The 26,168-nt window shown below is 43.3% G+C and overlaps 1 protein-coding gene across 4 annotated transcripts in view; it reads right to left on the bottom strand.

The window, feature by feature from the left end:
- Positions 1-25,877, bottom strand: part of LRRC8D (leucine rich repeat containing 8 VRAC subunit D) — a 53,881-nt gene extending 28,004 nt beyond the window's left edge. Inside the window, exons 1-2 of one of the 4 annotated variants that reach the window (XM_062003402.1) lie at positions 25,621-25,877; positions 14,268-14,407 (exon numbers count right to left, since the gene is read on the bottom strand). The gene's annotated coding sequence lies outside the window, so the exon portion shown is untranslated. The other 3 variants (XM_062003403.1, XM_062003405.1, XM_062003404.1) reach the window with 3 other exon arrangements.
- Between the last annotated feature and the right edge of the window lie 291 nt (positions 25,878-26,168).

Genomic DNA, 26,168 nt, shown 5'->3' with positions numbered 1-26,168 from the left:
TTGAAGCAATTCACTTTAAATTCACACCTTCAGCTGACTTGAATAATTTCTCAAAGGCATGTCAAAGCAAACCCTTAACTCCAGAACCACACACAGGATTTACTAAGGAGTAACTGTCCAAAACTCCCTCAGGAGACAGGCCCAGATAAACACAACACATCAGGATGCTGGTTCAACACCAAACCATTCTAAGAAGAATGTAAAAAACCCACACAATCAGAAAAGCTTGAATTCTGGTAAATAAGTTAATGACTGTGTATTTGCCAGGTTTGTTTTAGAGAAGCATATCCAAAAGCCACCTAGCCTTAGTTTGAAAAGTCTCTTATTCCGACAATTTACCAAGACTCCTGTTCCATCCCTACCAGTCACTGCTCCTTCTCTGAAAGCTGCATCCCCCACCTGCTCTTTCCCAAACCCCAGCCTGCCTCTCTCTGTACAGTTGACACACTAGGCACAATCTAACACAAAACATGACAGTCCCTTGTAGGATTTCAAGCATCACCTGAACACAACACAAAGCAGCCTGGAATAGGAATTGCAGGTTCGGATCCAGCTGAGAGGTGCCTTGACTTCGGATGCTCCCTCCCCCACAGCTAGGCTCTTGTTTTTTTCCTGGGGATGTATTTTCAGATCAGAGCCACGGCCTGCTGCAGATACAGATCAGCTTTGCTCATCCCACAGTTCTCTGTCACTGACAAAAAATAGCTCTGGAGGGAGAGGAGGAGGCTCTCAGCTGTTTTCTTCTCCAGTCCCCTCTAGCTGTTTCCTCTGTCTTTGTCCTCTCCTTCCAGCTTTTATATCTCACAATAAGGGAGAAGCCATTTTCTCATGTTTGATGTCAGAGTAAACTGTTTTCTTACTCTACAGAGCCAGTAAATCCCCAGATCTGCCTTTATAACAAATTTAATAGCATCCTCAATGTTCCAGCAGCACCCTCAACAACATGAACATGAAGCTTTTCATGGAAGAGCTGAAGGAAGCTGGCATCTTACTTGTTCCCTTACTAAAAGCAGCCCAGAGAAGCAGCTGGAGCCAAACAGGAGTGGCCTGGACAGGTGCCTCTAATAAGCACCACTGATAGCCTACAGGGTTCAACCACAGAAGGCAGACATTTTCCTAGACAGGATAAAAAAAAAAATAGATGGCTTTAAGGTGTTTGGGAAGCATGTCATACACTATCCTTCCATTTTCTCGTAAACAGTAACTTTTATTCTTCCTGAATCACTGATCAACATTTCATCCTGTTATGAACAACTCTGAGGCCTCCCCTACAGAGCATCTAAGCTGCATCACACTAAAGCTGTTCCTTTCTCCTTGCCTCTAGCATATTCCTAACATGTAAACAACTCCACTGTGCACAGAAGCAAAGGCATGGCTAGCTTGTGAAAGCTGCAGCACTCAGGGCACCATAAGAATTCCTCCAATCCTAACAACCTATTATTTTCACAGGGCACCGTATTTATTAACTAGAAGCTATTAATGCAAGTGTACATGTAAAAAAAAAATCCTATTAGAAAAGCTGAAATAATATTACAGAGTATTATTTCTCACAGACAGACAGTCTTTTTTCACAGGCTTTGTTACCTCCCAAAACCCAAACACCCCCAAGAAGTCAATCTGAGTGATGGAAGAATTATGACAAGATTAGGAGAGAGGCAAGTGTCAGAAAATCCAAGCAGGCTTACTAGCTGAGGTTTTCTCAGTTGATGTGACACCACATGACAAGTAGTATTCTTGTGGCCAAGCCTGAAAACCCATAGGGACTGTTTCCAGTTGAGCTAAAAAACCCCAAAACAACACAACAAAACCCTCAACTCAAAACAACAAAAAAACAAAACAAAAAACCCCCCACTCCAGTTTCACTTCTCACCTATTCAGTGGTGAAGTAATTAGCAAAAAACACATTGTTACAAAAGTTACCAAAGTTTAAACAGAGCATTGCCCAGCCACATATTTTGTGTATGTTAACTGTTGCTTTACAGGCTCTGGACCAAGCACACCAGGCAAGCTGCCCTGATGAGCCCTGCTCCTTGAGGCAAGTTTCAACAGCCAGATCCACACGCTCTGCCACACATTCCCCTTACAGCACCATTGCTCAACCCACAAACCTCTCTCCACAGACAAGCCTGGGAGTAGGGAAAAACTAAGGTCTGGAGGAAACACAGGTCATCTCTGACCCCTATCTCATCCGTCCAGTGGTTCTGTAGTGATCCCACAGGAAAAGCAAATGTCACTGAAACAGCTTCTTTTTAGGGCCCAACTCTGCGTGAGGAGGTTTCCAAGGGCAGGAATCCAGACTGAAGCAGTGCTGAAGTTGTGAACTGAATGCAGCTGTGCTGCCAGGCTCAAACACCATGGCCTAGAGCAGACCACAGTGCCTTGGGGCATTTCCTTCTGACCAATTCCTTCTGCATAATATTTTGCCCCTTAGGTTAAAACAGAGTCCAGCGATTTCTTGCTGTCCCTCTGTCTACACCTCCTCTACAAACAGGAGCAAATCAGTCATGTCCTAACACCCACTAGCTTCCTTTGGCTTACTTTACACATTCAAAAATGTCAGACTACAAATTCCAGACCCTGCATCTTCCTTCCATGATGCACTCCCTAGTCACACACATCCTTCTCCCCTCCCACTTCTTGTCAAATTCCACTGCCCATACTACCACCAAACAAGTTTTATCTACTTGAAGCCATGAAATCATCCACTTCTTCCCAGCACCTCCCTCAAGAACAAACTGCCTTTTTGCCCTCTTTGCTCTACAACTCAGCATACTTGCTCACTCAATCTTGCACGTGGCATTTACCCAATGAGGTCTTACCAAAGTAAAATAAGCATTCAAGATCTAGTTTTACCAAAAAAATTGCATATCCTTGCCTGCAGCTGAAATTTCATCATCCTCACATTTCCCATTTCCAATCCTGTTAGCACAAATAAAAGAAAAAAAGCCTTCTCCTTCCATATTTCGTGCCAAGACAAACAGTTGTTTTATTACAAAGGCCAAACAATCACTTTTTACACAACTAACTGGAATCTAACTCCAACGCTATCCTTGCAAAGCAGACCTACATACCCTTTCTCCCCTCTAAAAACCCTGCTCACGGTAACTGCACCACATAATAGATGCCATACAGAATTTATACAGCAGTGCAACTAAATCTTAACTTCTGACTAAGGCAGATTAAAGTTCAAGGTTAAAGCAGGCCAAAATGTATTGCTATCTGCAAGCTGGAAAAGTCAGACAACTCTTCACAGACTTGGGCCTTGAAAAGGACAAGGTTCAGCTGCTGCACCCTACATTATCTGACACAACACAATGTCACAAACACCAGCACCAGAAGGCTGTAGCTACATCTCAGTGCCAAATACCTGACAGCCATCTCCTTTTTAGAGAAGTCTGATCAGAAGACTAAATCCTGAATTATGGCTCAGCTATAATGACTCAAGAGGAACACTGAACTGAAAACATGAAGCAGCATTTCAGGTTTATTTTACGAATTATATCAACAGTTCAAGTTAAAATTATTACATATTTTCACTCACCTTTCACACTTACAAATAAAAGTTGGAGAGTCACTTTTTGTACACTGTCAAACCAATGCCTTGTTGCATGCTCACCATGCACTAAACGTTCAAGATTCAATACCAAAATTGCCCAGGACTGCACATAGCATGGTTTTAACTAAGAAAAGAGAAAACCCAGTTTATTTCATCTTCTAGAATCAAACACTCAGGACCTACTGTGTATCAAAAGTCTGCCTCAGACAGGAGCACTCGGAGGGTATCAATTTACACCTTCAAGGATTTCAAAAGCTTGCTGAGGCTTCCATGCCTTTCATGAACTGGTTTAGACTGATCCTCTGTCTTTGACCTACTGCACTTAAACTCCTCAAATAGAGATTATTTATGCTAATTTAACTGAATTCAAAGGGCTGGTTTTGAGTCATCCCTCCAGGGTCATGCTGCAGTCTGCAGCATTCTCCACTTCTACAGCTATCCCAGCATAAAAGCAAAAGCCCAGGGTTTGCTGTCAGACATCCAAACACAAACCTGTAGAAATTCAAGGCCTTGACTGACAAATGTCTATTGAGGAAAACCAAGTGAAGCTGTATGCAAGGGCATACAAACACCAAAAATCTGGAATACCTTTATGCATGAAGTACTTAGTTTATCAGTGCAACTCAAAATGGTTATGAAGCAAGTAGAAATTAATCCTAACACACCAAAATAATGGGAACATTTGGCTCTTACAAAGTGCTGTAACCTCACCTAAAGACTCAAACCAAATTTGACATTTCCATCTCCATAAATAGTAAGTAAAAGCAAAGAAAAAACAACATTTGCAGTTCAGGGAAAGACATCAAAACAAACATGCTCATAGTACTCAAATGCTGAACATGTGGGAATCTGATGATCTTTTGAATGGTTGAAAGCTAGGACACAGAGGAAAGGGCTGCTTTCTTAAAAATTAATTATTAATCAATCTTTTCAGCCATCAAATCCCTGCAATGACTCATCCACTTTCTTATCAAAGTCTAAATTGTTATGAGAAGACTGCAATTCCACTGGAACCTGACCCTCATGAGTACAATACTTAACCCTGCATATGAAAAGTATTTTTCTAAGTTCACTCCTTTCTCCCAAAAAAAGATGTTCTCATTGCACCTGGAAAGAAAATCATAAAAACAACCTCACCAACACGAGGCAAAATAGCATTTAGAGTTTTTACACTGAGAGAAACAAGAGAAAATACAAGTCCACCTCAGTTATTACTAGCAGAGTCAGTGCTCTTCCAGGGACAGTATGCACTGCATGCAACGAGGGAATTCACATCATCTGAAATCCTCAATAGTTGTGCCATTAAATGATCCCATTCTTTTACACTCATACTGACAGTTCCTACTGCCTGTAAAAGGAATTTAGTTTTATGGAAGCATGGCTTGATAGGAGCTGCTTTTTAAGCCTAGAAAATTGAGATCCCATACCCCACATCCATGTAAATCTCTCTTCAGAGTTAACAGCTCTATTAAATAAACTAAGCTGCAAGACTGGAGCTCAGTTGATGATACCTATGTACAGAGCTTGCTCTTTTCCTGCGCTAAAATTATACCAGAACATCACAACACATTTGCATATCTCCCACACATGCAACTTTTTGCCAGCAGTAACAAGAGGACAACGTCAAGGCTTAGAAAACGTACCAGACAGAGATAGAACAAGAGGGTGGAGTTTCCTGCAGGAACACCCAACCCAGACTGAAGTCCAGCAGCTCCCAGGGAAGGTGCTGTCTTTCTACCAGCTTGATGCCTTGGATGCCTTGGAATCAGGCTCCCACTTATCAGTGTCAAATGTGAAACTCCACCCAGGGAGAAAAAAAAGCTTCCTATTGTTCCTCCCCTCTCCACAGCCTCCTGGCTACTATAAGGAAAGGTGATACCACTCCACCCGTTTTCCATGAGAAAGGCTTCCATTTTTTCTTCTTCACTATGTGCACCCTCAGAACTACAGTGGAATAGGAAGAACAGAAAATATCAGTCTCTGCTGGGTTCTCTCTCCCCTAGTCTCTCTCTGTATGGCCTTCCTAGGAATACTTCTAGCAGCAGCCCAGGCTGCTGCCCTTGATTTTAATCACGTAGAAATGACATGAAATTCACATGACTTTGTCAGTTTTCCAGCTACACAAAGTTTTTCAAAAACATCAGTTAAAACAATCAGATTTTCCAACTTTAACCTAGCTATTAAAAAGAAACAAACCAGCTAGCAGACCTCTTGGAAGAGTCTGACTTACATACTGGTACACAGTACCAGAAAAGCTTTTAGTTAAAAGAGTGACGATAGCACTTAAGATTTCTGGCATCTTACCTCATCCCATGCTGCCAGTAAAAAAAAACAACAAAAACCTCAAACAAATTAATTGATCCAAGGAAGTAATGAAAAGTTACTATCAATCACAGGAAAATACCTCACCTGCCATGAATAAAGTGTTACTAAGGTGTAAGAGTAAGTTTGACTTGGAAAGTAGAATCCAGTGTCATAATTCAAGGTGTGCTACATACCTGAAATTGCAGCTTGAACGCCCAAGTTGTTCAGAGCCATGGCCTTCCCTCTGATTCTTTACAGTGACCCATTTTCCCCAGTCTCACCCTTCTATGGCATCCCCATCTAAAACCCAGGGAAGCCTCAAATATTCTGTAGGAAAAACTGAAAACAAGCCCATACAAGTGAGACAGCGTAACAGACTAAATACAATACCTCCCACAATGATTAATTACCGTTTATTAACAATCAAGGTAGCTGCAGGGAAAGTGCCTTTGTGACTGTAATTTGATGAAGACCCAAATAGAAAGAAAGAAAACAAAAAAATTATGTTTGTTAGTACCAAATCAGGCCAAGTGCACACCATGCACAAGGGGATAAGATGCTACTGTAGGAGGCAAGCTCACACCAGCACACTGAAGATGTAAAGTACCATGGACTTGGGAACAGAAAAAAGCAGAGCCGCATGAAAGGAAGGCAAACCCTGCTTACAAAACAGAGGTGAGTCAGCTCCTGAAGACGTCTATGACTGCTCTGAAAACAAGATGCACATTCCTTACGTGCCCTCTGGTTGCACAGAATGAAAACAAGTCCATCCTCTAAAAATGATTTTAATATGGTAATGATATTCCAAAAAAAAGGTGTCAAGAAACACCAGTAACACTGTTAAACCCATTCAAACCTCAGAAAACATTTTCAACCAGTGCTGATCCATGCAGCCATTGAACCCTACACATCTCCATGTTTAGTGCATTAAATAAGAAACGCTCATCCCTGGCCTCAGATCAGTCTGAAACAGCTTATCTTGGGGATACCTCCAACTCTGAAAGGTCACCAAGTTATTTTTAAGAGAATCTTGCTAAAATGCCATGACCCTTTAGCCTGCCTAGTTCCATCATCTGTGACCAGGCTATCAGAAAGCCAAGAATAAGCTCCAAGGTCTTTTGTGACAAGCCATGAAACGGCCATTTCACATTATAAGGAACAGCAAGTAATGTGGTTACTCTGAGTATTTATTTGGAGAACACAACTACATCTGTACTGCATTCAAAAATCAAAGACAGCTGTCAGGTTTTCATAACCCATCTGCTCCTTAGCAAGTGTCCCTGGGCTGCGAGCAGCTCTCTCCTTGACCACATTATAGCTCATTTTGTTGCTGTTTAGGGACTATCTAGGGCCTTCTGTTCTTTTTCATAATTTTCAATGTCATTGGTGACTGAGGCTGGCTATTCCTGGTATATTGACTATTTCTGATAAAACAAACCAGCAAACAACATACCTATTCTCAAAGAACTACTGCAGCACACATGCAGGCAAAAGAATAGGTCAAATAAATCAATATTACTTTGCTGACAAGTATTAAAACAAGGTGCTGGCTACTTAATATCATGCCAGCATAAACTGAATGGAAGCATACTGTCAAATCTCTTTTCCAAAAGAACAGAAACCTTGAAACTGGCTCATTTCAGGAAATGGATTAAAGGCTGTTTTTTTTTCAGGTGTTGCTCTTGCACACTGAATCCCACGGCCAGATACTGCAGTTTATCATTGCTAAACACACTTATATTGCAGAAATACCTAGAGGCCTCAAGTAGGTCAGGGCCTCAGCACGCAAAGCACAGAATATATGCATAATACTTGACAGCCCTTGCCTCATCATATCGTTCTATTTTAAGTGTTTGCCTTCCCAGTAACACAGATATATGAGCAATCCCCACAAGCAAAAGAAACTCAATGACACTGCAAAAAAATCCCACTCAAGTTCTACCAAGGATGTATAAGCACTATCCAACGTAAAAGGGAAACAGAAGTAATTCTACTCCTCATTAGGATATTACGTATAAGGACACAACTAAATGCCAAAGCAAAGTATATTTTGGGCTTTTTAGGTTGCCATAACTCCAGCTAAGACAGAAGCAGCTGTTGAAATAAGTAAATAAAGCTTTGGTGAATGTTTATGGATGAGACCTCATTTTTTTTTGTTGTCCTATCTGTTATCATCTAGCCATACACTTTTAGTGGGGGGAAAAAAAAGTGTTTCTCAGTTGTTGCCTTTAGATTGAACTCTATGAGACAGAGCAGGGGTGTAAAACCAAAACAAACAAAGAAAATTTACATGAGCTGTAGGGAGAGAAACTACAGAGTGCTAAAATGCATATTTGCATATCTTAAATTAGCTGCATTAAAGATGGACAAATATGCCATAAATTTGAAATGATGTTTAACAAGATAATGGAGTTCTTGGCAACCTGATCATTTTACCAAGCTGACAATTGTTTATCCCTGTCTCAATCTAAATACACATACCAGGACAGCACAATCCAGAGGAGGAATGGACTAATACATTCCCATAGCATTACCCACCCTTTTTATTCCACCTTGCTGTCCCTTCCAATACCTCCCTGCTCCACTACCACCCACCTCTGCCTTCCCAAACACTCATCCACATCCTTCAGATCTTCCTTGCAGCTCCCCATCTCATTTCCTCATCTGAAAAGGAAATACTGGCATTGCTGGAGATATTGACTGCAAGTTACCACTGATCAGCTGCTGCCCAAGGAGCAAGGAACACACAGACTTGGGGAAAAACAGACATTACTCATCAACCCAAAGGTGCTTAACTTGATCTGGGAATGTTTAGCTCTATCACAACCCATTTCTTCTAACACCTAAAGAAAATCCCATGCAACATATCTATTTCCACAGCCCTCCCCATATCTCACTCACACCACAGGAATGTCTGCTGCACCCAACCTGCAGCAGCACTACCAACATTGCAGGCCAGTGTAACGGGAGGCATCAAGTCACCACTGAGCATGACCTGCCAAAAACTGCCAGATCCAGCTGCAAACTACAGCTGGACCCCAACCTGTAGCTCTGGTGAAAGCAACAAGGGTTAATTGTTGTTTGCCGTGGTGGTGGTTGAACTTTCCCTCTGAAGCCTCAAACCACCATGCTTCTTCTATAGAAAAGATAGGAAGAAAAAAAACCTGACCAGTGTTCTCCTTAACTACAACAGGACTTCAAAACACCACCTGGCAGCAGGGGAGGAGCCTGTCTGGGGTTTTCTTTTTTTGACAGAAGTTCTTTTCATGGCTTTTTTTCCCCCTCCTAACATTTCAAACATCACTAGAGCTAAAAATCATTACGTTCCTTACAAAGTCACTTGAACTACCCATAAAAATTGTTTTGCAGTCTGTCTGGAAAAGCATTTTACTTCCAAAGGTAGCAGGTTCAGTTTATGAGCAGAAAAATGCTCAGCTCCTGCAGAACACCAGAGTTAAGGGAATGGGAAAAACACTGATGCCTTATTGATCAAATCAATTCTAATTATACACAGAAAACTTTTCCACAGCTTTCAATAATATACTGAGCAAGAGCTACTTCATGGAACGCAAAGGCAGATAAGTGGAAAGTTTGAGAGTTTATTGCTTAGCAACAGAGGGTAGGATTTTATACATCCGATCACCAGAGGCAGTGGAATATAATTGCAAGCAAACTCTGGCATTTGAAATAGATAATGCATTTCTCTAGTTTTTTTTGTTTTGTTTTTTTCCTAAAAGAGGCCCATAAAAAGCTGTGGACAGAATAATACAATATCACAGCTAAACCACACCAGCCCTAAAATAATTGGGGAATGAAGAACTGTTTGTTCATTTTTTTTCCCTTGCAAATATCTCTCTCTCCTCATTTCTACTGTCTCAGACATTAGGCAACAATATCACCAACTTCTTATGATATGTCCTTTTCACCATCAAGAGGTTCAAATTACTAGGCAACATGTTAGGCCTATTCACAAAAGGAAAACGAGATCTTGGAAAGGCCAACTTTTCCCCATCCCAGCCCAATACCTTCTGTAGTTGCTCAACTGTTAGAAGCGTTTCGCCTCCCTATGAAACTAAGTCGGGTCCAGACAATGATGAGCATAGCTTATACCTTACCTTTTGATGCTGAACCTCACTATGCAGATTTGGTGCTCCAGTGTTCACAGCCTCTAATTAGGAGAACAAGCACACTATGATCGTGCTCCCTTAATCAAGAAAGCATCATCCACTGAAGACAAAGACAATGGACAAAGCTTGAGGGAGCGACCACGTGTTAAAAATCTCTCCCCATCTATCCAAAACGCACCTCCTAAGACTCCAGTCAAGAACTAAGAGCAGGTAAATATTGCAAAACAATACCATCCTGTGTCAAAACACATAGCTGAGATTACTGCAATCTACTCAATTTGATACATATCCAGTAGGACACAGGTCTATACACATGAAAACATGCAACACAATGTGACTCTGCTGAAGGTTTAAAGGGAGCACTGCTGCTTTTTGACCCTTCTCAGATTTTTCTCTGCTCTATCAGGTTTGCTGACAAACATCTCCTTCCTCATCCTTGTTCAGTCAGCACCACTCAGCAGCCAGGCTGAGTTCAGGCTTCAGGAGGACGTGAGCTCAGCTCACAGATGTGTGGCTGTGGGGACCAGCTTTTGCTATCAGCAATGGACAAGTCTGCCTCCCAGGCAAAGAAATCTGGGAGCAAAACCAGTGGAAAAGACACTGCAGTAGGGCTGTTTTCCAGTTTCTGCATCTAATGTTAACACTGAAAATTCTGCTGAGAGGACAAGAAAAGAGAAAGTGACATGAAAACTGTAACAGTGGAACAGCGTCAGTTTCATCGCCAAGATGTAGTAAAAATGACATCTCTATCTACACCTGAGGAAAAAACCTCCCGCTGCAGAGACAGGCTTGGCAATAACAACATTGTTGCAAGCAACAAATAGTTTACGAGTTTGGGAAATTTATTTGTCAATTAATAAACTTCTAATTACTGTTTCTGGTATTGAGAAGCACACACACGGGGTGAAACGATTTCCCATCCCCTCGCTGTACCTGGCAGGGAGGCAGTGAGGTCGCTGCCCTCAGGCTCTCCTCAGCACATAGCAGGGCTCTGTGTTGGCCAGAAGCTGGCTGGAACCAGCTGAGACTGGCCCTGCCCTCCTCCCGCAGCCCTCGCTCCCAATACCATGCCAGCTGCAGCTGGTAGAACCTCGATATCCCTCACTTTGAGACCTGCAGGCAGCCTTACAACACAGCAGGAGCATCCCTGAGCATTAAGTTAGAAGTGGATCTGCAAGTGAACAGCCAGGAAAGTCTGCCATTTGCAATGCACCTGGAACCAGCACACCCTCCCCTAGAGGCTTCCAAACACACAGCTCTTCAGGACATCCATCTTTTGTCTGCCCTTTGCTATCTGCTGCCAAAAACTCATTTCTATAAGTGAGCTACTCCCAATCTTTGCCTCTGCCACGAGATTACACAGCTCAAACATATGAAATACAAAGGACCATCAGCACAAGATACAGCTGGAATTCACTCAGTGAATAGACCAGAGCAAGTTGTCAGGTTACCTCATAACATTAAGTTTGGTACCAATACATTTCTGTCATTAATTCATGGAGTGAGTCGACAGCAAGTAAATCCATCAGATTTGCCTACAAACAGTGTTCTTACAACACACAGAGGAGCTACATGCCAAAATGTCAGTAAATGCCAGTAAGACACAAGAAATGAAAGAGAATAATCGGGCAAAACCACCCTTTCTTGAGTCCTTTCATTCCTACTTCCAGAAGACAGTCGGCATTATTGTGTGCATATAGTAAACAAGTAGCTCATACAGACAAGCTGTTCTTAAAACAAATCAAAAGCACGTCAGTGAAACGTGATCTAAAATAAACCAGCTATGTTTGAAGATATCACTATTTCCCCTGGTGCTTCAGGATTCTGCAGCTGCAGAAATTCCTCTACAAAAAAAATCAAAAGAGCTTTAAGTTTATGCTCCCACGAAAGAGGTTTCCAAATACAAATATGCTCTCTCTCTATATATATATACACACACACACACATTCTATCACAGTAACCAGACCAGAACAGTTGCACAGGAAAGCCCCTAGCCACACTAACTTTTTGCCAATTCAGCTCTATCAGCCAAGATTTTTTTTTCTTGCTTCCCCAAGTATGCCAGCAAAAACCTTACTTTAGAAGTCCTTTTAGTGGATACAAAACTGTTCCTTTCATAGGACCTGGTTTCAGCAGCACTAAATTCCTCTCCTAGCCATAGGGGCACCTCAGGAGGAAGTGGTGAGACACAAAGCATGCACACAGGAGGGGTGAAGGCAAAGGAGAGCATTGCATCAGTCTGGCTTACGACTACAGCAAAAGGGAGGAAGCAGCAACTGCCATCACACCGGGCTTGTGCCAGCAGAAACTAAACTGCAAAGTCACAATCCTACTACAAGTAACAGCAGTAAAATTCTGCACACAGGTCAGACTGACCAACTTCACTTTGATAAAAGTGGCATTTTGTTTTCTTGTTTCATGTTTTGTCTGCAGTCTATAACCTTGAGAAACAGACTTCCTGAAAACATAAATGCAAGCCATTTGGCTTATATCAAGTAGATACTAATCCTATTAGACACCAAGAGATGACTAAGTGTCAGTTGGGTTAACTGTTTCACTGCTGATAAGATACATATCACCATATCTTTGCTAAAACCCATCTCAACTCCAAACCATCTGTAAAAGTCTCTTACGAGTAAAACCATCCATGTATTTCTCCATCCTAATGAGCATCCTTATAATGCTGACTCATCCTGACTCAATATTAAGAAAAGTGGGGGTTAGAAAATAACAGAAGAGTTTAGGATAGATTCAGTACAGTTGTAAAGACTGCCCTGTCTGTGTTTCCACTCAAATATAAATATTTTCTCTCTCCCATCCTGCCCCCACCCTCCCTTTTTTTAAACCCAGATTTGCTGCACATTATCCAGTCTGCCACATCACATCAATACAGAAACCACTAAAGCCTGGCTGCAGAATTTAGGTCAGGTTGTCTATGGAGTACGTAAGGTCTTGCACAGAGCCATGAATTTCCTAGTAATGCTTCAATAATCCCTCTTCATCCTGCTATGCAGCTATTTTATCAGTAGCTGCCGGCTTCCCTAACTTGCCTACAAAGACTCTTCACAGAAGGGATGCTTGCAGGGGAATGAGACGCTATCTCTTCCTTTGGGAAGCAGGAAGTTGGTTGTTGAACCACATAAATGCTGATTCTTATTTCTCAAGATAAAAAAAAAAGTGAAGGATTCCCAATGCATGCTTGAAAAGGACTTCTCTTTTTTAACCACACGAGCAAAGATACAATCAGAGATGGAAAATACCCCTAGAACATTAGGAATAATTCTTTTAACAAATCATCTAAACAAATCCTCACTGTTTCCACCTGGGTCAATAAATGTTAAAGAAAAACCACATCAAAGCATCCAAATGTGACTAAAATTCACACAATCTCAGGGACAGATGCTGGTATTTCTAGAGAGAAAGCATCACTCAAGCTGAAAAACACTGTGCCTCTCTTCAAAGAATGTGTCCCTATAGAAGTGAATTGCAGGCCACTGCCATACCAAGCATTGTACCTGCACACCTAAGTAGAAGTCCTTAAAGAATCTCCAAAGGTGCAAAAAGATATGCAAAGTCTTTTCAGAACACAGTCCTTGGAGCAGAAGTTCCACATAAAAGTACAGTTATACAGGAAAACAAACAATAAACTAAACCCTTGAGCTTCTCTGATTATCTTTCATACAAGATGAACCTAACTAAGGTCTTCTTAAGTATGACAATTTGAAAGATAGGAATGCAAGAATACCTGTTTCCAGGAATCGTTACAGGAATCTCAGCAAACAAAAACACAGCTAGCAAGCTGACAGTTGGTTTTATGTTAAAACTCGGTCTGCTATGTTTCTGTGCTCTATCGTTGTTGCAGAACATTGTGCTCCTCGAAAGCTGGCACTTATATCTTCCTATTAGGACGAAGAATAAAGCTGAGGAAAAACTCTTTCCTCAAAACATCAAATTGCTTTTCCATGTCCACACATTTGTTAAAGAGTATTCCTAGTCTATTCTTTCCAACTCACATAGAGCCTGGATACAGGTATTGGCAAACACATATTGGGATGTACTGCAGAAATACCCCAGAAACTGGAAAGTTTCATTTGTTTGTTGGATTTGTTACAGAACTCAAGCATATGACATTCACCCATGCCAGACCCACACATGAAGTGGTTTTTGTTACTGGGCCACCGTATCACATCATACCACACGTTAGCAAGACTTTTTAAGGAACAGAACTCTTGTAACCTCCACTCAGCCTCAGAGAACTTTTCCCATTCCTGGCTCAGTACCTGATCAGGCTGTGCTTCTCCTCCTCCTTCCTCCGGCTTCAGCTGGGCTGAGCACTGGCTCCAGGAGGCTCCGGTGATGGGAATACCAAACCAGGCGCTGACAGTCACTTTCTCATTTTGACAAGCACCACAGACTCTTCCTGTATAAAAACAAACTGCTGTGAATCAAAGTGTCTGAATAAAGTGGTGACGGTAGCAGGATGTCAGAGAAACACCACTCTGGGCCACAGAAGCAGAACATTAGTCATGCTTTTGCCAGCAACACCTGCTCTCTGGGAAAGGCTGAGCATATCCTTATTTTAACAATTTGAGAAACACTCTACATGAATTGTCCTGTTCTTAAAGAGTGGAGACCCTGCAAACTAGCAATTTGCCTTTTTCCATATGTTTTCTTAAACCTACTGGCTCATCCAGAATTAACCAAGAGCATTGTTATTTCTACACCATCCCTTCCCAGGCCATACAACCGCTTTGATCACACTTGCACTGCTGCCTACACATACTACATGCACAGCAGTATGTCACGCAAGTAGACCACCTTGAGTCAATGCATTGCCTGAAAACACTCTGGAAAACACATCTATCCCCAGGACAAACAAAATGGAGAAGAAAGAGGATTCTCCCCCCTCCTCTTGCACAATATTTCCAAAAGCCAAGACTCCAGCATGCTGCCTTCACCTCCAGTGACTCAGAGGCTCCAGGGCAGAGCAGAGATTGCAAGTGGAAAGGAACAACTCAGCAAAATGAACAGCCAGCCTCCAGCAGGTAATTCATAAGTATTTATTTTCGTTTGCTGCTTATTAAGTATGCCTCGTTATAAATCAAGTATTTTACAGTAATTGCCTCCAATCAACAAACACCGAGAAAGCTGCAGATGACTGATGCTGCCTCGTGAGCAGAATGAGTGCCCTAGCAACGGGCACAACTGTCTGCATCAGGCTAGCCATCACTGCATCTCCTGCCCTAGCTGCACCCTGAACAGAGCTGTCGCATGCCCAAGCCCTTCTTGGCACTGCTGACTGTTGCATGCTGCACTCACCCACCTGAGCTGCTTCCAAACCACCACAGGAAAAAAAAAAAGCCACAAACCAACCACCCCTCCACACACACTTCCTTCTTAATGTATTTTCTGAGGCCTTTGCAGGGTTGGTGCCCACTGGCACTCAGAGGCCCACAGGAACAAGCCTTGTGTCGTGCTTTTCACTGAGAGCATTTAAAAGGTTAGCAGGAACCTGCTGTTCCAGGTTTCTTCTTTGCAGTAGAGACCGAAGATAAGGAGATGGGGAAGACACTGTCAAATACACAAGTAAAATATGCATCTTAAAGATGTACAGAAATTATATGGGCTTTGTTTTTCCCCTTCAAAGGGGTCAGGGTGGTCAAGTGGTCTCAGGAGAACCAAGTTCCTTTTTGCAGCATAGAGCACCGGAAGCAGAGCTCTCACTCAGAGACTGTTGTTTAAATACACAGGCAAAAGAAACCCCAAACCTCTGACCAGATACTTTACCAAGGTCTATTGCAAGCAAATTTCAGAGTAGACCTTTGGATTGTACTTGAGCTCTGACAGAAAACATTCTCATAGCCACAGGGTCATTTACCTTGACTGTTTCCATAACCCTTTCTCACAAGGTCAGAGACCCATATAAGCAAGGCCTAAGTAGGGCTTGCCATGCCCTCTAACCCCTCCTTGGCACCCACCCAAAAAGCAAGTTTTTGAAAAGATGGCAAAGGCAGTTCCCACTTCCAAAGCAGGAGGGATGCATTTTTTTGAAAATCCATGAGCCTTTAAGGAAAGGTGTCAGGAGAGACTACACAGCACCACCACACTCGGAAAGGCATGGAAGAACAGGATAGCTTGTCAATGAGAGCTCCATCAGAACCTGAATCCCTGTCACCACCCTCTCCTTCCCAGGGCAGAATGAGCATACCAGTTGGAATATACCTAGAGCAGAGGTGGAGGGAAATAAAAGAAAACACATCCTCCTAAGATTTTGATTTTGGGTTGGTTTTGTTTTTCACAAAAGATACTACAGCAGAAATTGTCATCTACATCATATCAGAGCATAAGTAAATGCTTGGGCAGAGTCAAGACTAGTGAAGGAATCTTCCCTGCAGTTCTTGCTACAGAAAATCTCTTGGATTTTGTTCCAAATCCTGTTTGAAGAATTCTCTCTTTATGCTTCTTCTCTTAGCTCCCTCTCCCATTTTTGAAGTGACACCTCAATTTATTAAAACAAAGCAACATCTTACAGAAACATCTGCTCTGATACAAGAACACACACCCACTGTTATAGAGTCAGTATGTGGGACAGTGGGTATGAAAATTAAATAAGGAGAACATGTACCATTTCTCTTATAACCTAGTCCCCTCTGGCACTCGTTCTCTTTAATCCTTATTTTCTTTCAGGCTCATCCAGCACAGGGAAAGACTTATCCCATTTACACCAGGGTGCTGGCACTGACCAGGGCCAACTTTATCTGAATCACACCACTTGGCACTTCAGGTATAACATGTGCAACCTCCAAATGTGTACAAGTCCTGTGTACTGTACTCTACATGTGGCTACCTTCATTTGTACAGTCTCTTGATCAAATATCTTTTCCACTGCAGAAAATATTATTTCTGTTGCACTTAACAGGAGTTGCATTTAACAGGGAAACACTCATTAATAAGAGCGGGGGGGGGGGGGGGAGAGATCATTCCATAAAGGAGTGAAATCACAGTATTTTAGGGAAGAAGAGGAGATTTCAAGGGAAAAAAAAAAAAGCCTCAGTTAACAAAGTGAAGCAGTTCCAGCCATTCAAGGTTTAATTACAGCCCAACTGAATAATTCCCAGTTCTATATGTATCTCCAAGTACCCAGCCAACAGCAGACAGTTGACAATCACTTGGGTTAAAATGGCATCTTCCTCCCTTGCATAATAAAAACTTGCTGCATAAGAAAAACAACAAACCACCACACAGGAAAAATGTCATGCCATCAAGAGTGGAGAAAAAACCCAAACTAGCACAGAAACCTACTGAAGAAGTATTGACAAAAGCAGCATGTAACCTAACCAGATAAATACCAGAAACCAGATTTTGTTGCTCTCTGAGAGGTTTCACAATTAGCTTAAGCTGATTTGTTGCCACTCTGCTGCTTAAGAGAGCGGTTGCCCATGGACACACTCCCATCCTCTCCCCTGGCATGTGCCAGGCAAAAGTGTCCTGCCTAACCAAGGCAGAGGGGGGTGCCATGAAGGCAGGACTTGCCCTTTTCAACAGTACTGTGAGCTCAAATTTGCTCCAGCTGGTCTTGAAACCAACACTCCCTGTTGAAAGCACCTTAGGCATTGCTCCTTCTCCATGGGAGCCTACAGAACCCCACTGCTGCTCCCTGTAGAGTTCATTGTCCACACTAGGGCCTTGCTGCAGCTTTTCACATGCCACCCAATACACGCTTTATTTTGGGAGCTCCCTGTAATTCTTTCCTTCCTTCTCTTGGTGGCCACCTCCTCCTCTGCTCTCTATGAGCCAGAGGCTGTCTGCAGACTTCTCCCTGCTTTCTCTCTTCTGTCACAGAAGGCAGGAATATAACCAAGAGATTAACAAATCAAGTTTTGCTGGATGAGCAGGCAAAATTTCCCCACATTATAGGTAACACACTGTTTGGTCCACAGGCAACAGATGGGAGGCTGCCACTGGCAGCTCTGGTATCACATTCTGACAGATAGCAAGGCAGATCTAGGATCTTACAAGCACACACAGCAAGCAGATAAATAATCAGACACCAAAGAAGCTTTAACATGGATGAGGCAACAGAAATCAGCAGTGGTGAGAGGACTGAGGGCTGCCATCCTGCCTCCATGGGTGAGGAGCAGAGGAGGAGCACCACGCTTGATGCACTGACCAGCTGCGTACCGGCTGTGAGCAGGCTGCTCCGGGCCCCTGCACACAGTGACACGCCAGGAGTTTACCACACTAGTTAGGCAGGTGCAAAACCATTCATTCAGAACCAGGCTGGTACCAACTCAGCCTGTAAGTTTATAGGCACTACAAGGTACTCATTACAGCAAGTTTATGTCCATGTTTTAAGATTTTCTTTCCTATTTACTCACACCTCAACAATGCTGTAATCTCCTTTCCTTTGACAGACTGCTACTATTTTCTTTTGTATTTCTGCATGTCTCATGTTTTTATTTTCTGGCTTTAGTACATACTTTACTATTTTTGTTCTCCTGTAACTCTGGCCCCAGTAGTTTTCCTGAAAAATCTGTTTTGGTTAGATTGATGGTAATAAGGGCATTCTTAAATTCAGCTTTCAGTCCAGGTACATCCTAAATCAAATTACAAATTAAAACAGATTAAAAATAAACAAAGCATAACCACAAATTTTAACCACTGGAAATAGTGTTCTCCAAACTACTGCATGTTTCTTTGTCCTGATTTACTAGTAGTACGATTTTGTATCACTCTCAATGCACTCTCTTTTCCAAGAACCACTCTTCTCCCACTATCCTCCTCGTAGACACTTTCCATTGAGGCACTAGCACTGATCAAACTGACAACTTCAGTGTGTATTGGCATTCCTCCACTTCCTGGTTTCTAGAGTCCACAGATTCGTTGTCACAGATATAAGTAAAGGAGCAAAACTATGAAGCCAGTCTTCCCTTTCTGTTTGCTGACAGTGACAAGGGGTAAAACAGTGAAGAAATTTAGTATGAGTTATAAAACAGCAATCGTTACTTTAAAGAAAAACAACTCCAGTGCATTAAAAGTTTCATTTCCCTTTTGTCAGTTCCTCTTTGAAGCTAGGTAGTTTAGGCTTTATTTCTTAATTTAATGAGACAGAAAGGCAAGTACATGAAAGTTTCTGGATGGCAGCCATTGAGAGGAACCCTGTACGCAGACTACTCTGTATTTTTAAACACCAGTTTAAGTGTGAAGAATGGTTCCTCTGTGCATCTTTGATGAAGGCAATTGCTAAAGCACGTGGAAAGGGTTTGTAACCATAGTGGTGCTTAAAAACAAACAAAGCAAGTTAGTGCATTATCTTTCACACTTCAAGCTTTAATGCAAAACTGTCAGAACAAAATAATTCCCAGTCTCCCTTTCGATTACCTGTACACAAAGTACTATGTTCAAATATGCAAGACGGCCCTTTAAGAAAATCATTCCCTGACATTTGCATTGGTTTAGTGGACAAACGTATACTCAACAATCCAAATGACATCAGCTTAACACTGTGTTGCCCTGTGCAGGACTGCAAAGGTGACAAAATGTCTATTACATAATACCACTGTATAAAATATTCATATTGACAGAAGAAGCCTTTGAACTGAAAGGTTATTTCCAATTGTTAGTAAATCAGTGTTATACAATCTTGTCTTTTTAATCGGTGTATTTGAGACAACCAACCATACTTTTTGTTGACAAAATATCATAAAATCAAATTTGTATGTGGACATATCAAGGTATAAGAAATATCTCCCTGGGGTTACCAACTTTTCTTTTGATCTTAATGTACTTCCAGACGATAGAACTACCTTCATCTCTAGCACACACAGCTTCAGCAAGCCTGCACTAAGGCTATTCTAGGCATAGCTGTTCTTTATCCAAGTTCTCGTACCAGCTGAAATTGTGTAAATTAAGGACTTACACAATGGCTAAGGACACATATTCAGAGGTCACATTCAAATGCACATCCCTATGCATTTTTTTCTCCTTAGAGCTATAATCCCAAGTTGGAAAATCACTGCAGCAAGAAGGAAGTGCTTCAAACAAGGTCCACCCAAAAACACAATGCTGCACTTAGTGGGCATGTTGGTATCTGTGGCATTGGCCAGACTTGAAAACACTAGAGGTGTGTCAGTCCTGGCTTCAGTAGAACCCAAGGGCAATCAGGAACATCTTTCTAGAGAAACTTATCTCATTGCTGACTTGTAAAGAATGAAGTCCAAGGGCAAAAATAAAATCAAACCCTGCATCTTGTCTGTGGCTTTGTAGCCATTATGTTGCATGGGGGCAAGTAGAAGCCTGCCTCACTGCTTCATTGCAAGGGCTATAAAGAGCCTTTGTGTTTTTTTCCCCTTCTGTGTCTATCTTTACATAATGAATCCAGTGAAGGGATCCATCCAGATGCATCATTGGTTTCCAGCAGTGTCTCCAGGACATTGTTTGCTGTAAGTCTCATCATATTTATGGGTTCCATGTGAGTGTCACAGATATCTAAACCAGACATAGACTTGTGTATTTAGATGGCGTCAACCATGGTCTTGACATACTGGGGAAATCATCAGCAGACATGACTCAGACAGAAAAGTCCTGAGCAAGTAAATAGAGACACCAGATTGGGAATTGTGCAATTTTTTCAAATTTAAATGCACAGCAAACAGTTTGAAGAGATATTTGCTAGGAAAAGGTAGCAACATTAGTTGTCTGTTATGCCCACCCCTTGGGTCTGAGGAGTCTTCCATTGTGTTTTCCTGGTCTTCAAAGAATATATTCATAAGACAGAATACCTGAGATGCCTCACTTGTAACAAAAAAGGCTTTTTACACTAACGAGGAATAAGTCGGGTCACAGAACCAGACCACTTCTTTTTCCCTATTGATCACACAACACAAAATGCAGAGCCATGGTGAATAAAGCTGATTGCTATCCTTATCTGCTGCTAGCTGCCATATAACCTGCTTTCAGCCTGGTTATATTTTTTCTGCTTCTTCATCAGAGTTACCTTCAGCAAGAAAAGGGTCTCTGTAAAGAAAAAAAGTCTGAGCAACAAATCACTTTCCTCCTTCCCAAAGAGTGACTGTATTTTACACCATGATTGTTTCTGCAGTCTTGAATTGCACACTACTTCAGTCTCAGAACAAATTGCTTCTGAGGAAGGAGCTCAAGTGGAAAGAAGGAAAACTATAGGTAGCAACAGTTTTGAGACTACATGAACATGTTTTCATATCCTGATTTATACTTGAAAAGGAGGAAGAAGAAAAAGGAAGATATTCATTTTAAAACAGTGCCAACAACCAGGTCCTTGGTGCAGCCATACTCTCTTCCCATACTACTGCTTGCCTCCAAGTGTTGGGCAAAAGTGGCATTTTTCTGGCTTGAATCCAAGAAAACAAGCTTCCTTTCAAGGATATCTCCCTGAACTCTCTGGCAACCACTACACGAAGGTCTTTGAGAGTCTCTTCCTACCCATTTCCTGAAGGAGGACAGGAACCTGTTCTCAGCAAGACTGGAAGCAAACAGCTGAAGAGAATATAAGTAAAAAGAGCTTCAATTCTTTTTAATTAAAGAAATTTGTAGTGAGAGAAAGACTGAAGCAGTGTCAGTTAAAATTAATGACGTGGAAATGAGTACTACTGATGGTATTACAAAGTGACAACTTGACTTGTGACGCATTTTCCTTTTCATCACGCCAAAACTCAAGATGGTTCTCTAGAAGTTAAACACTAGAAATACTGGCTTTGTTCTTTCTGCAGTTTGTTTGGAATCTCTGAGGGGTAAAATTGTTTGGCAAGCAATCTGCACCTATTCTTTATTGAATGGCTAAAAGAAAATTTCCCTCAATTTGCTGAGACCGAAAGATCTTGAGTCAAGCCCATCCTTAACTTTGTCAAACTTTGGAAAAAAAAAAAATATATCTATATAGCTCAAATTGTTCTCAAGGGAAGAGGTACAGAATAGCTTTGAAACACTAACTACAGTTGCTTCTACCAATATAACTCTGGTGGCTGCTAGAAAATTGTATTTCAAAAGCATCCTTCTCCGAATTCCAGCCCTCGTTGGACAAATATTTACGAGCATAGGCCCACAGCACCTCAACATCACAGCCAGGAATAAACACTTTCAAGATCAAGCACCTTTACAGTGACCCCAGAGCGCCTTACGCATGTGTGCGTACTCATGAGACTATGCATGTGTGGAAAATCAGTCATGTGCACAAGTCTTTGCATGGTGAGGTCCACAGACTTTTCACTGCTCGTTATTAAAAAAATGCTTAAAATGTCAGTTATGCAAAAGCACAAACAAGTCTTTATCTGAGCATAAGGTTTCTGGAGAGAATTACCGTCTTTTCCTTAAAAGATCAGTTTGGGGTTTTTTTTTCCCCTAGGATAAAATCTTCCCACTGCCAAGAGACAAATGAATAAATGAAACAGAAATAAAGGAATAAAAGGAGAACGATACAGACTCATTTCAACTCTAGCAAGAAATTGAAAGAGCAGAAACTGAAACACATTTTGATCTTTCCACTTTATAGAGTAATATCTGAATACAACAAATGCTAATTAAGTTTTATTAATATTTCAGACTCTACAGCAATTTTGTGAATTACAAGATACAGATTGTTTTCTTTAAAGGAAATGTAAAACTTTCATAGTTCATAATTTGGTCAAACACTAATTGTGGAACACCCTTTTGTTTGCATCTAGTTGAGAAACTAACTTAGTTTCCTGGGTTCTACCATTTGTGACCCAAGCTAATTCTCAGTAAAACAGACATTGCCAACCCCACACTGGTTAAATGCTTTAAGCCTCGGAACACTAATTCATCCTCAGCGATCACATGTCCATGTACCTGTATCAGAACCCCCCTCTAGCTCTTAGAGGTGCAGAAGAAAGTAAAGGAAGACACTGGGTTGAAGTGCTGAGTCAGCACCCTGCCTGCAAGACATCCCAAGCCAACCAACCGGTGAGCAGCAAAAGGATGAACTGACACAGCAGCAAGGAGCCATCAGAGAACACACAGGGGAAAACTCAGCCAGTCTTATGGGACCTGATTCAAAATTCACTTACTCCCACTGGCTTCAACAGATTTTTAACACAACCTCAATACACAGAAGGAACATGAAGATCTGGAGAAAGTAAAAGAACTAAGGTCAAGGCAGGAAATTTCAGTATAGTCACTTGTTACAAAACTGCACCAAGCCACAACACACGTGGTTGCGAGCCTTTTGATCACAAGGATGTACGTGCTGTTTTCTCCACTAGCCTTTATTTTCTCATCCTCTTGTCCCTGGCAGGACCTACTGCAAGCATACCACTAACAGCATTAGAGGTTCCCCCCCACACACACTCTCTGGGCACGCAGTCAAAAGAGCTGTCCACACACAGGATGTACAGTCGTGACATCTCCATACTACCACCTACCTACTGATGCAAAAGAGAAAGAGGCTATGTGAGGCAAAAGGAACACAGGGCTAAGAAAGAGCTGGAATATGAGAACTATATTTCATATGTGCAGCTATGTGTTAGTGCTACATACAATAGTTAATCTCTCCATAGCAAGCAACTAAGCACTTTCACTATCTTTGCACTGTTAGCACACAGGTTTGTTCCTATTAATAATTACCTTCCCATGATGGCAGCACACAGACTTTCTCTGTTGCCTGTGCTACAACTTTAGAATTCCTCCTCCAGGTCTGAACATGTTGGACAGATTACTGTCCCTCCATGGATGTCGGGATTGGTACAGATTACAGATTATCATGCATACTTGGATCTTACAAAACCAACTACTGCTTAACACTGCTCCCTTCCCCACATTACCTTTTCTAGCTTTTGTAAACTTTGGATCTGGACCACAAACAACAAACACTTAAATATTCCTTATTATGAGCAAGAAAATAGCACATAACAGACGAGTGCTTTTCAGAGGAGTCAAGATAGAGGCAAGCACAAAGTGAGTTTACTACAAAGGCAAGGCTTGCTCAGAAACATAGGAGAAAATGGTGTAGGCACAAAAAATATAGCCACAGTAGCATATTCCCAGATCAGGACCTCATAAATCAGTTTCAACTAACAATAAAAGGTTTATAGGGGATGTGTAAATCACAAAGAATGAATAGGATCCTGGCCTCCGAGCAAGGCTTGGTGAATTAATTTAAGATGGCAATCAAGAGCAAATAACACTAACCTTCTATACTACCAATCCTTGTCCTAAGTCTCAAAAACAAGGGTTTCCTCTGCCACCAGGAAGAGGGGACAGAATAAAAAAAGAGGGGACAAAAAGACACGAGAGAAAAGGGACTTAGTTATCCCATCTGCGATGAGAGTGCTCTTTTGATAGCGCAGAGCCATGGGATCAAAATCTCAGTGCTGTTCCTGCAAATTTCTCACATCCTAAAGCCCTCTCTCACAAACATGGGGGCATAACCATTTCCTACGTTCAGTCTTAAGGGCAGAACAGAGGAACCTCTCCTGTAACAGCTTACAGACATCTTGCTGAAAAAAATAAATAATACTTCTCTCTGCTATTTAAAAAATAAAAGCAACCCAAACTGTACCTGACAATGCTTCCCAGCAGCAGGTACCCCAAAGCTAGGGAAGATGTTTCGCTCTCTGCACAAGCAACCAACCCAAGTAAAAACATCACTTTCAGCACCACCATTACAGGAAGTACTGCTGAGACTTATTCCACCAAACAACAGGCTGGTTACCACTACTGTCCTCCATTTTCAAGTCTGAGTAACCTACCTCATAGCTCCTACAACACAGAGCATCCAGAGGGGAAACTGCCACGGGCTGCCGGCATGCTGTACATGTACAGCCAGCATTCCCCACTGATCGCAGACCGGCATCCCTCAAGGAGGCTGAGCAAGTCACAAGCCTTCTGTGCCCGAATCCGTGTTTAACAGCGTGGCTGCACTTGTAACGGGGACGGGGGGAAATGGAGGTTGCAAGACAGAGCAGCTGTTCTGACAGGCTCAGGGATTTTCAAGGAGCAGGAGTCGGTTTTGCCACGTACTGGGGAGCTGGGAAAAGGGAGAAGACGTTCCTCGAGGAAACACCGATGATTCTCTGACCGGGGCCGTTTATGTCCTGAAGATGCGTTTTATTGACTGGTTTAGGTCCGTTTATTCTGCGTGTGATGCAACGCCAACAGCAGCTGAACCCGTAGAAAAGACAACAGGGCTGCCGGTCCCCACACGGCTCTCCCACCAGCAGCCTCGCTTTTTCCAGCCGCGGTTCGCAGCAGCACGCCGTACACCCAGCCCGCAGCCGGCCCCGCTACCGCCGCCGCCCGGCGCGACCGCGCACGGAGCGCCGCTCGGCCCCCGCACACGCGTCCTGCGTGGATGCGCACCCCCGGGCGAAAGCCGCGGCGAGTCGCGGCCGCAACTCGGGGTTCCGCCAGCCGCTGTGCCAAGCGCTCGAGGAGCCCCCGAGGCACACCGGGAGCGGCAGCACTGGCAAACGAACCCCAGCTGCTTCCAAGGCAGGGGGGACAAAAAGAGGGGGAATAAAAAAAGAGGCAAGCGCGACGGGGTGCGGGGCGGGAGAGGCGGGGGTGCCGCTGCCGCCCCCTCCCACGCGACCCCTCGGCTACCTGCCAGACCGCCTCCCACCGGCCCCACGCTCGCCTCACCTCACAGCCGGCCCCGCGAGCTGCGGGACCCCGAGAGCCGCCCGCCCGGGCCGGGCCGGGTCGTGCGTGCCGCAGGGACGCGGACCTTCTCCGTGGCGGTCAGTCCCGCGGCGCTGCCATGCGGGCGGCGGCGGGCGGGGCGGAGGGAGGCCGGGCCGGGCGGGCTCGGCTCCTAACAGCGCCCTACAGCGCGCTCTCCGCAGGCAGCGCGCACCCGCATGGCTCGGCGCACGGACGGCACCGGCTGCCGGCGGCGGGGTGGGAGAGAGCCGGCCCCAGAGCACCGCCCGCGGCCCGGCGCCAGCCAATGGCTCCCGGCGCGCCGCGCATGTGAGGGCCGGCCCCGCCCGCCCCCCGCGCAGCCGCCGCGCTCAGGTGCCCGGGAGCAGCGGCGCGGGGCGGCGAGTCCGGGCCGTGCGGAGCCGAGCCGCGCTGCGCGGAGTAGCGGGCGCGGAGGGCACGGGCTGGGCGCAGCGTACCCTGCTGCCCCAGGGCACCCCTGTGAGCCGCAGCAATGAACGCGAAACGTCTGGTAGCAAAGCCTGTGC

This window comes from Colius striatus, chromosome 10 (genome assembly GCF_028858725.1).
Source record: "Colius striatus isolate bColStr4 chromosome 10, bColStr4.1.hap1, whole genome shotgun sequence".
NCBI classification, from domain to species: domain Eukaryota; kingdom Metazoa; phylum Chordata; class Aves; order Coliiformes; family Coliidae; genus Colius; species Colius striatus.
This window is presented reverse-complemented; position numbering and strand designations above follow the sequence as displayed.